Here is a 16,098-nt window from a genome sequence, read left to right as displayed (position 1 = left end):
AGTGCACTGGGAAAAATAGTTTAGTAGTTTACATGTGTGAAATTTATAAAGAATCATATGGTAACTACATAAACTAAACAAGGGCGAACAACTTTATTATAATATTAATTTGTTGGCCATTATTTAATATAACTGTAAAGTAGGTCTTCACTGCAAGATGTTGGGAATTACTCTAAAAAATATATAAATAAACATATATTTATTATTGAGTGTATGCCTAAAATCTTTAAAGACTTGCCACGCCCATACTGAGTTCATGCATGAAATATTCTCTACCTTTAATGTGGGTGAAAAGTTACTACTCAGCAGGCCAAACAAACACACAGAAAGACAGACAGACACTCGGAAGGACAGACGAACGAACAACAAAACAAACATTCCACTTCTATTTACTTTTAATCAAAGCACTTTAACTTTTCTCAGTGTCTATTACAATTAATAACACATGGCAAAGACTGCTCTATATCTCTCTCGCTCTATTTTTGTCTCCCTCAGTGTCATATGTTTGAGCTGTGGCTCTCTTATACTCACGCGATTATACGTACTAGTATTTTTGCCGGCAAACTTTCACTTTCAGCAACTGCGCTGCTGCTGTTAACATAACAGCCAACTGTTAAGCGCTGACAGCGCTGTTAGTGTGCAGCTAGGACATTTGTTGATTGCACACTGATTAAATGCCGAATCGATTCGGTTTACGTGCGATTGCTTCCAGCTGTGGGACTCATTAGGCTAATTAAACAGGTGGGAAATGGATTTTAAATATCAATTTCTAATTGAAAATCAAAAAGGATTTTTCTTTTTGCATTTGATTTGGATGAACTTGTTTGTAGCAGAGATGAAACTAGAAATTTCTCGGAATTTTAGATATTATTAGATGCAGCCTGACTATATTAAAGGAACTATTTTCAATTATTGGTTAAGGCTGATGACAAAATGTCATGAAATTCAGGGAATTTGAGAGCTATATCTACTCTATGACGAGTCAAAGTTCGAATAATTGGTAAGCCGCGAAATTCTCGGCATTTCGAAATATATTTTCAAATGCATATTTTGAATTGAATTGCAATTTAACAGAATTTAGCTACAAATGAAATTGTATTACGTATTAGTTTGTATTTTAATTGAAATTTCTTAGCATTTGTTATCGAAAGGAAATATTTCTTCAGTTGAAAATTGGCAGAGCTAAGTCAAGTGTGAAATACGATTTTATAATAGATTTTCTTTATGAAACTATTTTTTCCTATCGTATCATATAGATTTTTCAATATATTTCAGAGGAATTTAGTAAACTGCTTAGCAAAGGAGAAAGTCAGAAAGTATTTGAGATCACGAAATTCGCTCAAAAAGTAATTAGAAATAAATAAAATTTTACTGTAACTTTATTGGGCCAACTCTTGTTGTTGTTGTAAATTTGTAATAATTTGAATGCGCAACAAAGGATTCTTTGCTAGGAATTGAAACTTTGACTTAGGCATCAGTAGGAAAACATAAAAGTAGAAACAGAAAACAGCGTTAGACAAGTTCTAAGCAGATTCAAAAGAGATAGATATATATTGTAGATAGAGAGAGGCAGAGGGGAAAAGAGAGGGATAGAAAATGTATAGCAGCTGTGTTCTTTTGGACTGCGCTTTAGCTCGTCTTTAGAGCAAAACTTTTAATCCTTCTGCCTGCACTTCCACCACTCTCTCCCTCTCTCTGTCTCTCTCTGTCTCTCTCTGTCTCTTTCCCTGTCTGCCTGTCTCACTCATATTTCAGTTATTTTGCTCGCCAACTGAAATCCTCTAACGCTGACACTGAAAAGTGCTTAGAGTGCGAACTGGCTGAGCTGTTTATTGTGTTTACAATTCTCGCTCGACGTTAGGGGGCAAAGGACTGCAACTCGACGATGACCCACCCAGGCTGGTTTTAGCCGACTTGCTGTGCATTTTAGAAAAACTTTAATTAAATAAAAGCCACAACTGTTGACAGAATTGTTTGTGGTATTGATCAAATTCAATTTAAAAATTGTTTTCTAAATTTGCTGAATGTTGCACATTGAATTTAAGGCAAATGTCAAGAGCTGTAAGCTACAGCTCCTTCCTTAATCAACCTTGTTGCTAGCCTATTAAAAGCTGACATTGTCATTAATTAGTCAGCATTGCTCAGCTAAGGAGCTGAGCGGCATCAAAGCTTTTTAAGATTTTCAACTTTAAGCAGCCGATTCTAAAATATGTAAAACATAATAAATTATATATTCCTTGGCTCCACAAAAGTTGCTGATATTTGGCAAAAGTTTTCATTGTGGTTATGCAAAGAGGATGTCTGGGAATGCAGACTAGGCGTATGCCGAACGTCTTCTTTGCACTTTATTCCAGATATATACACATTTACATACACAGATGTATACACACATATATATTTGTTTGGACAGTTTTAAGGCTAGCTCATAGAAAAGAAAGGGGCATATTAGTTTTATTTAAAGTTGCTTTATCTGTAAGAGTGGAAGACAGTGATATTATAATGTATTCTCAACTCAACTCGAAAGTTTCAAGATACTATGAAGAAGCTATGATGGAAGCTTGCAACTTTCGAGTTGAGTTGAGAATACATTATAGGAAATATACGGTTATTGACCTACTCTCTATTAATTTGTATGACCCTTAGGAGCGTGTCTAATCTATTTAGAGCTTCACATTAAATTTTAGTTACTGTAAAACATTTATTTATATAATCAGCTGATAGCCATCTAAAAATGAGAGCCATAGTCTTCAGTAGATTTAGCGGAAAACTCTCTAAGTTTTAGCTGGTGAATCACAATTGAGATCTTTATCGATAGACCAATTCATTATATTCTTAATCCATTGAAAAGTATTGATTTTTTCTCAATTTTAACCAACATTCGAACGAGTATTGTACAGTGTATATCCTTTGCTCATGCTTTACTCAAATATTCTTTCTTCTTTCTATTCGAAAGTTGTGGGCAAGTGTCTTTCAGTAAAGTTTTCGACAAGTTTTATGGTAAATTTAATTTGGCTTACGAACCCAAACAGCCAAAGTTGAACTTTAAGAACTTTGCACAGTAAAGCTGCATAAATAGAAGTCGATGATTTTGCAGCATCTCAGCATAGATACATAATTAAATTGCGATGTAAACGATTGATAATGTAAATGTATTTGCGAATTTGCATGATTTTCAGTCGATTGATTTTCGCTTTGTAAACAAATTCTAATTACATTGTGCTAAATGTTTCTGGGTCGCTTCGAATAGATAAATGTTGAAATTAATTTGCAGCTCTCATTACATTACAGTTTTATTGCCAGTTTTCGGTTTAAAGTGCATTATTAAATGCACATAAATTTTTGCTGATAGAGCAATAAAACATAAATGTGCTGCCCACATAACAAATGCGCGAAAATAATTACACTGTGTTGGGCATTAATTAATAGCTGGCAACACTTTTTTCGGGGCCAAACATTGAACACGAAATAGAACAAAAAATCGAGCCAAGTTGGATGCGCCCAGCCGCAGAATACCCGTTGGGAAATAGCTACAATTATACTACATATTGGGAATTTAGGGCTTGTTGAGCATCAATTTATATATAATTTATATATGATGTGAGCATTTCCACTGATATTCATTTGAAATAACTTATTCATTCTGATTTTGCAAGAGCTCAGAATAGGTGCTTAGAGTATATCACTTTATATAAATATATGTATATGCATATACATATGTAAACACCTTTGGGTACGTTTTCCATATCTTGTTGGTTATATCAATTGTCGTAACGTCGCCAATAGTAGTCGGCCGGTAATGCCAGAGATTGTTCCAGCTGTAGAGTATATTTATTTTCTATGCTTTCAAAACTCTCAAAGTAAACGAACATAATTAATAAATATGTCATGTTAGTGCTCATTCAAGACACTAAGAGTAGAGTAGAATAATAGTGGATAGATATCATTATGGCTTATAAAAAAAATATATATAATTTTAAAAGACAAGCATTTGGTGTAGTAGAGTAGTCCGAATTAAGTAATAGACACTGCTCCATATGAATATAGTTAAAGGGCCAAATTCTTTGCTCTCAAAGATTCGGAAATATCGGAGGACGTATATATTCAAGATTTGTGATTAAACTACAAAGCAGGTCAGCTTTAAAAATGTGATAGATCTTTATCTTTAATATTTCGAATTTATGAACATATTGAAACACCATAATAAATAAGTTATGAATGTTTTAATACTATATAATAATACCCAAGTAATACTGAAGCATCAGCACCTTATAATAAATAAGCTATGAATATTTTAATACTATTTAATAATAACCTAGTATTGTACTGTATTTAATTTTAAAAAAATAAAAAATTTAGTATATAAAAAAATAAAAAATAATAAAAATTATTATTATTTAAATTGAAATTTTGTTTCAAATGTAGAATGCTTTGCATCTATATACAAGTTCAAGCAGTTGGTCAAAGAAGCTTTCTTCAAAGTAGTGAAAACACAAAGCCAATATACTCTCTTTGCTCACTTTATCACGAGGATCTGGCACAACATATATTCATATATAATTACTAGGTGTTTAGCGTGTTTATTTTCTTAAAAATTTATGGCGACAGCTGGTAATTAAGTCATGGGCTTTTGTAAATGAATATGCATAAACATTAATTAGCCACGTAAATAATCGAAATTACAAATAAAATCAATGCGAGCGAAGAGTTTTACTGTGGGCCATCAAACTTAGATGTATTACGAAATGAGCTGTGTGACAAAAATTTGAGTGCCTCTTTGGCTGTCAATCAAAGCGACGACACGCTGTCACCCGCTAGCTAGATGCAGCTACAGATAGAGATAGAGATAGAGATGCTGTTGCAGTTGCAGCTGCAAATGGAGACGACGATGAGGCCGCTGAGGCCTACGAGATGGATGTGTACGAGTTGGCTAGCTGGCTGGCTGGCTGGCTGGCTGGCTGTCAAAAAATGATTGACATGCACAAGTGAATGCTTCTGTTCTAGCCAAATGAATGTTGACCGAAATGGGATCGTGCTGGTTGCAGAGGGGCAGCAGCGGGCAGCAGGGGGTGGTGGGTGGCACGCAGTTGACCATAAGCACGCCCACCCGGGCAAACGTCAAATGATTTGCATTTCACCGAGCCATATGCATATCTCACTTTGCTTTATTTTCTTCTTTTTTTTTTTTTTTTTTGGCTAGCTCGGTTCATTGGACTCGGCCGAGTGGTTTATTTAAGTGCCTGCGGATATGTACGGACCGCTGGCCACATTCAGCAAATATTCGGGCTACTTGTTTGCCCAGAAGTCTGGCAATTGTCGTGGCATTCGCCATCAAGTCAACTCAATTCAGCCCGCGCGCTGCCATAATAAATTCATCCAGAGTTCTCTGCATGAGTCATGCCACATAAATCACGAAAGCTCACTTGTCAATATTTATTTTATTTCACATTTTCTGTGGCTGCGGCTGCGGCTGCGGCTGCCGATGCCGATGCCGATGCTGTCTCTGCTTTTGGCAAACAGAGCGTGAATGACAGCTCCTTTGTTGGCCCTTTGGCACCAAGTTCTTTATGGACTCCAGCCAGCTGGACGACGCCTCTCCCACCTGAACTCCAGTGGCCTCTTGGCACAAAGTTTCCCTGAAATTCCCACTGACTGTGTGGCTGACTGTCTCTATCACAATTAGACGTAGGTTAAGCTGCTTATGCATACCTTTTTCGCAACTTGAGCAACTTAAGCCGCTTAGCAGCTAATGTCCTAATGGTCTCTATTAGCCCTGTCAATTGAGCGTTTCGCTTTTGCATTATGATACTTTAATAGCAAGTTCGACTGATTATTTCTAGAGAGGCGCAGCTCTAGAAATAACAAGTAGTTTCTGTGTAATTTTGGCAACAGTCAGCTTCAATCAAATGCACAGCTGGGAAACTACTTGCATCCATCCAAGTTTAGTCTTGCTACTGCCTCTTGTTTTATCTCTTATGACTTATATGGCAACTTCAGTTTCAACTTTAACTTCAACTTCAACTTCTACTTCAACTTCAACTCACGACTATTCCCGACAGCATGACATAAATTGTCAGTCAACGTGCTTGAAAAAAGAAATAGCTTTGTTTTAGCTGGCAGTGATAGACTAGCAGATACCCTTTATATATATACCTTTACATATAACAGCATTTCTTGCCTAATTTTATATTCACGACAAATATTTGTACATAGAAAATGCTGATTTAAAGTTCTTTAAATTGTGAAGCGAAACATTCTTTATCCTTAGTCCTTTCATAATAGTCACTTTTCATTATCATGCTAATACAAATTATTAGAATGATCGTAAGTTTGATGATGATCATCATTTTCCTAATGACTATCATCTGTAGATCGCAAACAACTAAATACTTAACATTGCTCGTTGTCTGCAAATACATTTTACTGACTCTCTGAGTGAAATATCAGAAAGTAAATCATTGCGACGGTTTTACAAAGGGCTGGAAATTTATTGGTTGTGTATGTATTGGTATGTTTGCGAGGGTTGACTTGGTAAATATTATATTATATAATACCAAATATTAATATATTATTATTTGCTAACTTCTAATAATAACTATTATGAGTACAATGATTATGATATCTTTTTAGTTCGAAAATATAATCAAAATGATCATCGTTATGTTCAAGAACTTCCTGATCATTAAGATAAGAATAATTATTATTATGAACAGGAAGTTATTTATAATAATTCCTCTTTTCCGGTTTTCATTTAAATGAACGCTAACTCGAAATACCCCCGCTGCTTAAGCAATTTCAATGGGTGCAAGAACCCCACGCCAAGCATATGAGTTTTGTGCTCCACAATATGCGGCAGTGCAGCCAGCGCAACCAAAGTCCCACTTGGTTGGTCGAGCACCCGCTCTTCAAAATTCATTCGCTTTGGGTATGCGTGTGGGAGATTATAACTGAAAGTTGGGCCAGGCAGCTGATATATCTGAAGCGAGCAAAGTTTTTTAAAAGTTTATGACGAGCTTTGAGGCAGTAGCACTCTATTTGTCTAGTGTGTGCGTGGAACTACAATAGATAGTTTTCTAATTTGAGTCATTCCTCTTGACAATATTCAATTAGTTAAGTAGAAGCCGAAACTGAAGAAATCATTTGCTAAGTGTTCTTTAAGGTAATTAAATATTATTTCATTGCAAATTCCTGTCTGCAAATCTCTCTCACATTTCCCTTCATCTAGCTATGCTTGACTTTTATTTTTATTTCACTGCATACTTTTGGGCAGTTCCACGAAATCACGCATACGCCGTGCACTCCATTGAACCTTGAACCTTGAGCGAGCCGAGTGCGCTCTATGAATTTTGTATATTTTATGCCCTGGCAACAGATTGTTAATTGCTCTTAATGCGAATGCTTGTCCAAGCGTGACCACGCCTCTCCTACCGCCCGTCATTGGACGACTACTACGCGCCGTCACGACTCGCTCGGGACCAGGACCAGGACCAGGACACGGACAGGGAGAGGGACAGGGACAGACACATGTCAAATATTTCAGATAACGACTTTTTGTTGGGCCCTGCTTTCGGTTCAAGGCATTATAATTGAGCGGTTTATGGTCCTGTTCCTGACGCCGAGTTCATTTGCTCGCTCTGCGACGCACGTCGTGGCTTTTGGTTCGCTGCGGTTTTTCCGTGCAATTAGAATGCCATTTTCACTCTGTGCCACTTTATTTATTTATTTTTTATTTTTCTTTTTCCTCACTTTGCTGTTGCTGTTGCTTTTTGACAAGTTTTTTAATGAGCATTAGCATTTTGGGCCGAAAGTTTTGCTAGACATCTGTGTGCTGCGGTTGCCTAGCATGCAAAAAGCTGACAGCCTGACAGCGTGACAACGTGACAGACAGACTAAACGCGCTGGCTTTGCCTCAACTAAATTTTATAAATTGCTTGAAAATGTTTACATAAGAACGTAGAGGCGGGGAAATGTATCGAAAGTCACTTGCAATTACTCTACTTTCCTGTTTAGTTATGTTGATAGCTGTCTCTGTTGAGCTCTTCTATACGATTCTCATATTTACTTATATTCGATTTGGATAACAGAGAGAAACAATAGATATATTTAAGCTCACTTTCGATTCGCGGTATCTGAATTTATTTGTCTTATTAGAACTTTTCTATGTGATTCTCATTGTTATGCAAATTCCTGAATGGAAATAGAATTAAGAGCCGCTGTATCTACTGCACGTTTTTGTTTTGATTTGTAAATTTAGTGAAGCATTTCTCTATTGTTTTACTCACTCTGTCTTTATTAAAACTCGAGAATATATAAATGGAAAATATGTGCAGCACCCTGTGCTTTGCTATGCACTGCTCAGTGTTGTAAAAACTTATGAAAAAACGTAAATTGTTAGTCGTTTTGCTTTACTTCTAAATTGCTTTTCCTTTGTCTGTTTTGTTCCAACTTCTTTATGAAATTTTCATTGTTACAATTATTTTCATGAAGCATATGTTAGGATATAGAATTGTAATATAAAATTATATATATATTCGTATATTTCAAAATAAATAAAGCCATATTCAGATAAACATTTCTTTTGTATGCACCTTTCTATGTGATTCTCATTTGTGTCAAATTAGTCTGATATAAAAATATAACTAGTAGCTATATTTGGCAGATCCTTTTCCCTTTACCTTTTTTCTTGGCTTCTTCTTTTCATTTTCGTAAATTCAGCAATTGATTTGGCAGGACAATCTTCATTTTGCTTTAAAATTAACTTTTCATTGGAATAAAAAATGATTCCTTTATCAGATTATATTGTAAAATATATTTGAAATTCATAAATTTTTGATTCTCCTTTTATCAATGCCCTTATTTCTACAAGTCAACCTTTTCCACATGAATACTCAATATGCTATGCTATTTTTTCGTTCATGTAATCATTCGTTTAATGTTCGACCAATTCCTGAAAAAGATTATGTGGAATATTTTGCAACCTGCAAATTGCTCTTCCACGGAAACTTTGCGTAATTGAATGGGGTCTAGGAGGAGGATGTTTACCAGAAGATGAGATATTATCATTATGAATTCCTTTTTTCTTAGCAATTAAAAAGCATTTCGAAATTTGAATGGAATGCTTATGCGAATAGAAGCGAGTCAATAGCAGTCAAAAGGGCACTAATTAGAGCAACGTGGCACTGTTGAGTGCAGCAATTGCATAATAACAAAATTAAGGGTGTGTGAATGTGTGAGTGTGTGCTGCGTAGTTGTGTGTGCGTGGTTATGTATTTCAGTTCCATGCTCCTGCTGTGGCTAGAACAACATTTGCTGTCGCTGAGGAATTACGCGAAACAAACATGCCACAACCCAGCTGACGCAGGGGCAGCGACAGAGGCAGAGGCAGAGGCAGCGACAGAAGCAGAGGCATTCAGTAGCAGCACGAGACTTGATGATGGCGATGAGGTTGCGTGTGCTCAGGGCGTGGACGACATTGACAAATGATGGCCGCCTTGGAACACACGGTGCGGAACACGGATCGGCTACGCCATGACACGGCAGGACAATGCGAGCTCTGCGCAGCTGATGGCGATTTGGCCAGCCATGTGCTGCATATTTGTGGGTTCACTAGGTCACACACACACACACACACAGAAGCACACACTTATACACATGTATACTGTGCTATACATGCTGTAGCAACTGGCGAAAAGTGCAACGACCAACTGACCAAGAATAACAATGGATCCAAAGCTCTTTGTTGCAACTTGGCCCAAGGCGACAAAAGTTGCAGCTGCATTTTATGGCTACGAAAATGTTCATATTCCTAGTTGCGCGCTAACTTCCTGCTTTACATTACAGGGTGCTTGTAGACAGAGTTAATTAAAGCACATTTTTCATATGAGATAGAGATTGTGAAATTCTTCAAGAAATTCCATTGCTGAGAGCCCAAGGCGGAGTATTAAAGACGAGTGCCGCAGTCTTAAAGATGGCAGAGTATTAGCGAATATTAAAGGATCTTTTTAAAAATATTCAAAATTTTAATTGACATGTAGAGTGGTAGCTGGATTATATAACCTGAAGCAGGAAACTAGTAAAAAACATTTTTCGAAATACAGCGTTAGAAGCTGTTCGAAATGCCCTCAGTAACTTGGAAGCTGATATTTGATACTAGTATCAGAGACTGATATTAGATATAATATGTATATTAGTATTTTAATCAAATTTGATAACCCATCAGAGAATAACGGAAGCCTGGAGCCTAACAACTGGAATATAAATATTATAATATAATATATAATATAGTCTAGTCTCGATGATTTGTAGCCCGCTAGAGCGAAAAACATGATAGATCGACAAGAAATTCTATCTCCTTGAAAGAAATTCGTTGTCAATAATTCTCGATAATCGAATTATCCGAATTCTACTATATAATATGATAGCAAGAGTCTGTAGACTGTAAATATGTATCCTCTGTTCACTGACTAATACCCACACTCGGAACACCCTGTGCTCGCTCACATATTGTACGCGCTGCCCAGCAAAAATGTTCGTTTTCAGCGGCAGTTCAGAAACTCCAAATATTATTGACAAAGTAGCTGAGGACGTGACACAGCAAATTCAATTTGCAATAAAAGTGGGCGTGCGTGGGGGCAGTTGTTATACACTATATATATGTGTGTGTATATGTGTTGTCATTTATGTTGTATAGTAAGCTTTACTTTACTCTCTCTCACTCTCTCCACCTCCCGCTCTCACTCTCTCTCGCTCTCTGCTGAGCAGTTAACACATGCCTAAAACTCAATTGACACCCGCTCGCCTCCTGCTGCTCTATAGTTCGCCCTCTGAGCGTTATTCGCTCGTTCTCGCTCTCGTCGAATGATATGTGGGCACATAATATGTCAACTAATGTGTCAAGCTTGTGTGAACACTTTGATTCAGTTGTCAGTGCCAACTGTTCCCCACCACCCGCACCTCCGGTGTCTGGCTTGATGCGAGCTTTTAAGTTCTGTCATTTGCTCGTAATCCACATTTGTAGCGCTCACGTTGCAAAAATCTCAGCAGCTGCGTTATGCAAATGAAATATTGTCCAACATTTGCATTGGCAAATAGCAGGTAAATGCCACGGACGCACAGTTAGTGCCGCCTACGATACACCAGCCCCACCATGCAGCAACGGGCCTCTGCATATAAGTTATACAAAAATAAAAAAAATTAATGGCATTCGAAATATGAATTTCAAGGAAGTGCGTCAGTGCTTCTTGTTGCTCTGACTGCTTCTGCTGCTGCTGTTGCTGCTGCTCCTGCTGCTGCTAAAGACTTCGTCAGCAAAAAGTACAAAAATAAATAGAGTCATTTGCTTTTGGGCACACGGCTGAGTGAATACTCTTTGCTCATGAATGAGCATCTTATATTCGCTTCCTGGCCAAAGAGAAAAGATTGTAGAAAAGTTCCCTTGTGAAGAAAATGTATACTACTTATAAATATGATATTTATTAATGCCTTCAAAAAACAATAATTTAGCACTCTTATGATTTCTAAAAATATGTTTCTTCATAGATTCATTTGCATTGCTGCAATATACCAATTTTATTATGATTTATTTAAGTTTTTGTACAGATCTTATATATCTTCTCATATCAAATATTCTTATATATTCTTATATAGTAGATAACATAAATAGTAATTTATATAATATACATATGTATCAGTTCCACATATATATGTCTTACATATTTTTATAAAGTTATTAATTTTTTAAAAACTTTATTGTGTTTTTTTTTTTTACCATATAATATGAGTTTTTTTTTTATTTTTTATATTTTTATAATGATCTTACACAGAAGTCTTCTATAATAGTCTATTTTTTCTGTAATGATCACATATGTATATGTAGTTATCATAATTATATCTTATTATATACTATATCTACTATTTTCTACATTTCTACATCTACATTTTATATATTTTTGCTATACGATCCTGATCTGTTACATCTTTCATGCAACAATCAATGTATCTCAGTTGAAGTGTGTAAGCATCGTCGAAGATGGATTTTCATTTCAGTTGACCCTTATGCAAAACATTATAGCCGAGCGCACAGACTATATAATACTCATTCCAAAAGTAAATATTAATGTATAAATAAAAGTACAAAAATAATAAGCGAAAGAATGCATAATAAACCTAATAATTTGATAACATCGTTTATAGGTTCAGCTGACTTAAGAGCAGGTTTATAATAATTTAGCTGTCCAATTTTATAGCTCTAGCTCTGAGATTATAGAATATACCTAACATTTTTCTGTCTTGCCATGCTTCATTTAATCACGATTCACTTAAAACCTATATACCCGTTTTGTCGCTTCATGAACGCCTGTGAAAAGCATCCGTAATCCTCATACTGATTTTTATTCCGATTCGCTCATTCGCAATTTGAAACACTCGCTTTGCATATGTTTCAGCAAGCTGAGAGATTCCAGCACATATATTACATGCCATGTGATCTACATATACAACTGTATGCATGCATATATGAATGAGTGTGTACGTGTATGCGTGTGCGCGTGGGCGGGTCGCAGGTCTGTCTGCATTCATATTCAGGTTTCTCTGCTCCTCGTCGACGACTTTGCGGCGCAAACAAACCAAACGCGTCCTTGCCACGGGCTTTAACTGCTTCCCCTGCTCAGCTCTGCTCTCCTCTGCTCTGCTGTTGTTTGCTTTATGCGCGCACGAGTCAACCAGATATAGCTAATGGATGTCGAAGCACACACACACACACACACATATGTTAAACTGCATTAACCAAAGCTGACACTTATCTGCTGCTCTAATTAAATAATGAACTAACAAATTTTGCTTTAGAGCAGAGCTGGAGAGAGCAGAGACTCCAACCATCCTGATGAATTGATAGAATCAATATTTTATTTTAAATTTATATATGTATACATACATATGGACTAGCTGATTTATAAATATTTCTTTTTTATTTAATACATTTGTTTTATTTTTGTTTTTTTTTTTTTTTTTTATATATTTATTATATTATATTATTTTTCTTATTATATATATTTTGTTTATGTATAAAATCTCAGTGGATCAATAGGACGCTATGAAACATAAATGCATGGAAAATCTTAGGAAAGCTTAGGCATTGACGCATGATACCTAAGTTCCCAGTGTATCTTAAACTTGAGCCTGGACCTGAATCTGAACCTGATCCTGAACGTGTTCTTGAACCTAGAAACTGGAGCCTGGAACCTTAGATCTGGAAATTAAGACCTGGTTTCTGAATTCAGGAACCTAAGCTATAAAGCCTGAGCCAAGAATTCATCAGCCTGAACTCTTTAACTTAAAACATAAGACTAAGACTAGATTTAGCTCCAGCTTACAGCTGATTCCAGTTCCAATGGAATCTGTATCTAGATTTTTTAAATGAAGCGTTGCAGTCTATACATAAGGTCCAGAAGGTTTAACTAGGAAATATGCTTACCAGCTGGCGGCGTCTTGACTGTGAATGAGTATATCTACAGTTGGTAGAGGCTGATCCACTTATGGCAGCAAAAAAAAAAAACCGCAATAAAATATGTAATCAATTTAATGGCAACAGCAAACAGTTATCGATAAAGTAATTTATATGCTCGAGCATCTGAATAAATGTGAATTTTTAAAGACAAATCCAATTGCAAATACGGTATGTATAATTTATTGAATTCAATAGTGAATAGTGTTCGATATCTGAGCTTCTTCTACTTCACCTTCTGCCTCCTCTAAGTTTACTTAATCATCTTGATTGCTGTTGACATAAATACAATTATACATGTCACAAATACACTGACACACATAGCTAACTACTCAATCAACTCCACCTCATCGTCTTTGTCGCCCCAGTCAAATGCCGGAACTACAACAGATGAGTCGAGTCCTTGTGTTGCCTTTGAGTGCTTGCTGGTTTTTGCATCCTTGTTCAATACTTGTTGTTGATTCTGTTGCCGGCGTTGGCTGGCGCTCTATTCCTTTGTCGGATGTTGGCAATTTCGCTGTGACTTCCGCCAGAAGAGTTAAGAGTTTTTATTTTAATTCTCAACATAAGCGAAACGCGTCCGCAGGCAACAATAAAGACGAAACCGCGGCAGACAAGGATATCGCATGGGCGGAATGAGCACACACACTCGCACACTCACACACACACACACGCACTTTTTTGCGCTCATTTCCGTTGAATAATAAATGGCGGCCGGGTTGCTCTGGCGCTGGCTGCTGAGACAGCTAAAGGATATAAATGAAATTTATGCCCCGGCGCGTCCCTCGCCCACGCGCCTTGCACACTCGCGCATGCAAACACGCATAAGTGTGTGTGTGAGTGAGGGTCTATATATGCTTAAGGATTGCTATCGCCGATATCTGCTTGTTGTATACACTTATATACACACACACATACATGCACACATGTGTATATACATATGTATATATTTGAATTGTCGAATTGATTGGCTGCTGGAACGTGCCACACGCAACGCAACGCAACGCATCGCAACGCAACGCAACTCGACCCAGCTTCGCCTTGCTGCAAGATGCTCTACGCAAACAGTTAACTGCCGTGGCGCGGAAATGAAAACGAAATTAAACAGAAATTTTACCCTACGTGAGTGTCGATGCCGACAGCAACAGCAACAGCAACAGCAACAACAAGCGCCACTTGCACCATCTTGTTGCAAGCGCAATTAAACCAAAAGGAAATGCATTGTGCCCTTGGCATAGCCCCAACAACAATTGCATCAGTATCTTTATTTGCAACGGCTGGCAATTTACAGTTTGTATTTACAGTTCGGCCAAAAAGAGCACAAACACAAAGGAAGCGAGAAGTGAAAAAACTTGATATACAATTTCATTTGCAGCGCTCGACCTTGATCCTGAGCGGGCAGGTGCGAACGGAAGTGCGGGAAATGGCACAGGTTGTTTAACAAGTTTTACATTTTTTTATAAAAAGTGCAGGAAAGATAAGGGAAACTTGTGGAAAGGGTGCGGACTGTGATAAATATATATATATTTCTCATTATTACTGAATGGCTTTTTGCTGTTTTAATGAATAGAAAAAAAGTAGAAGTAAAAAAAATACATGATTTATTATTAATTTATATATTATTGATTTATATGCTTAAAAAATAATACATAATCATAATAATAACATAAACATAACATAAATATTAATCAGATACTAAGAAACTTATGAAAATTTATACGTTTTTTTTATGACACTTAAAAAAATTAATAAAAAATAATAAAATTATATAAATTGAAGAATAGAGTCAGAAAGATAGATAAATGTATAAATATAAATATAAATAGTTTACTATGCTTAGCCAAAAAACATAGGGGCATTCTTAACTCACAACAATAGTGAGAGTGCTAAATGTAAAAGATCGAATAGAAAATATGCATATAATTTTTGAATATATTATATCTTATAATATTCGAAAAACCATTGCATAATATATTTGGTAAAATGTAGTAGATGGTAGCATACCTGTGTGAGTGTGTGTGTGCATTATATAATTTATTATTTATTTACAAATGTCTACAAAGCCCTACAGTTTTATGCAGGGCATCACCTGGTCAGACACTCCCGTCATTAAAGAACAGCTAAAAAATCCCTTTTTTCTGTCAATCATTTTATTTAAACTATCTACAAATACAGTTGGCATATTGCCGTTATCTATTGAAGAACATATATATTCATAATTTACAGCAAGTAAAAAACATTATTTGAATTTTAATATTTATTTAAAAAGCCGCTAAAAAACAAACCATTAAATAATTTATAATCCAAGTTAGTTAAGAGTTTCTTTTTCCCCACAATATTTCAACTGAATTCTCGATTTCAGCATTTTATTCGAATTGAACAATCGACAAAACGAAAGTTTTGCAGTTGTTGTCGAGGTTATCTATTTAATGACCGCTGAACCAGACCAAACACAATGCAATTGATGGACGCAGCTTTAAAGATATTTTTTTCTAGAGTTTTTTTTCCACTGCTGCTGCTGCTGCATTTCGTGGTTGACCGCAACATGCGACAGCTAAAAAGCAAACATTACATGCAAGTTCACTAAATTACAATGAAAA

This window comes from Drosophila arizonae, chromosome 4, assembly GCF_054131065.1.
Source record: "Drosophila arizonae isolate 15081-1271.41 chromosome 4, UAZ_ARI_1.0, whole genome shotgun sequence".
Lineage (NCBI taxonomy): Eukaryota > Metazoa > Arthropoda > Insecta > Diptera > Drosophilidae > Drosophila > Drosophila arizonae.
This window is presented reverse-complemented; position numbering follows the sequence as displayed.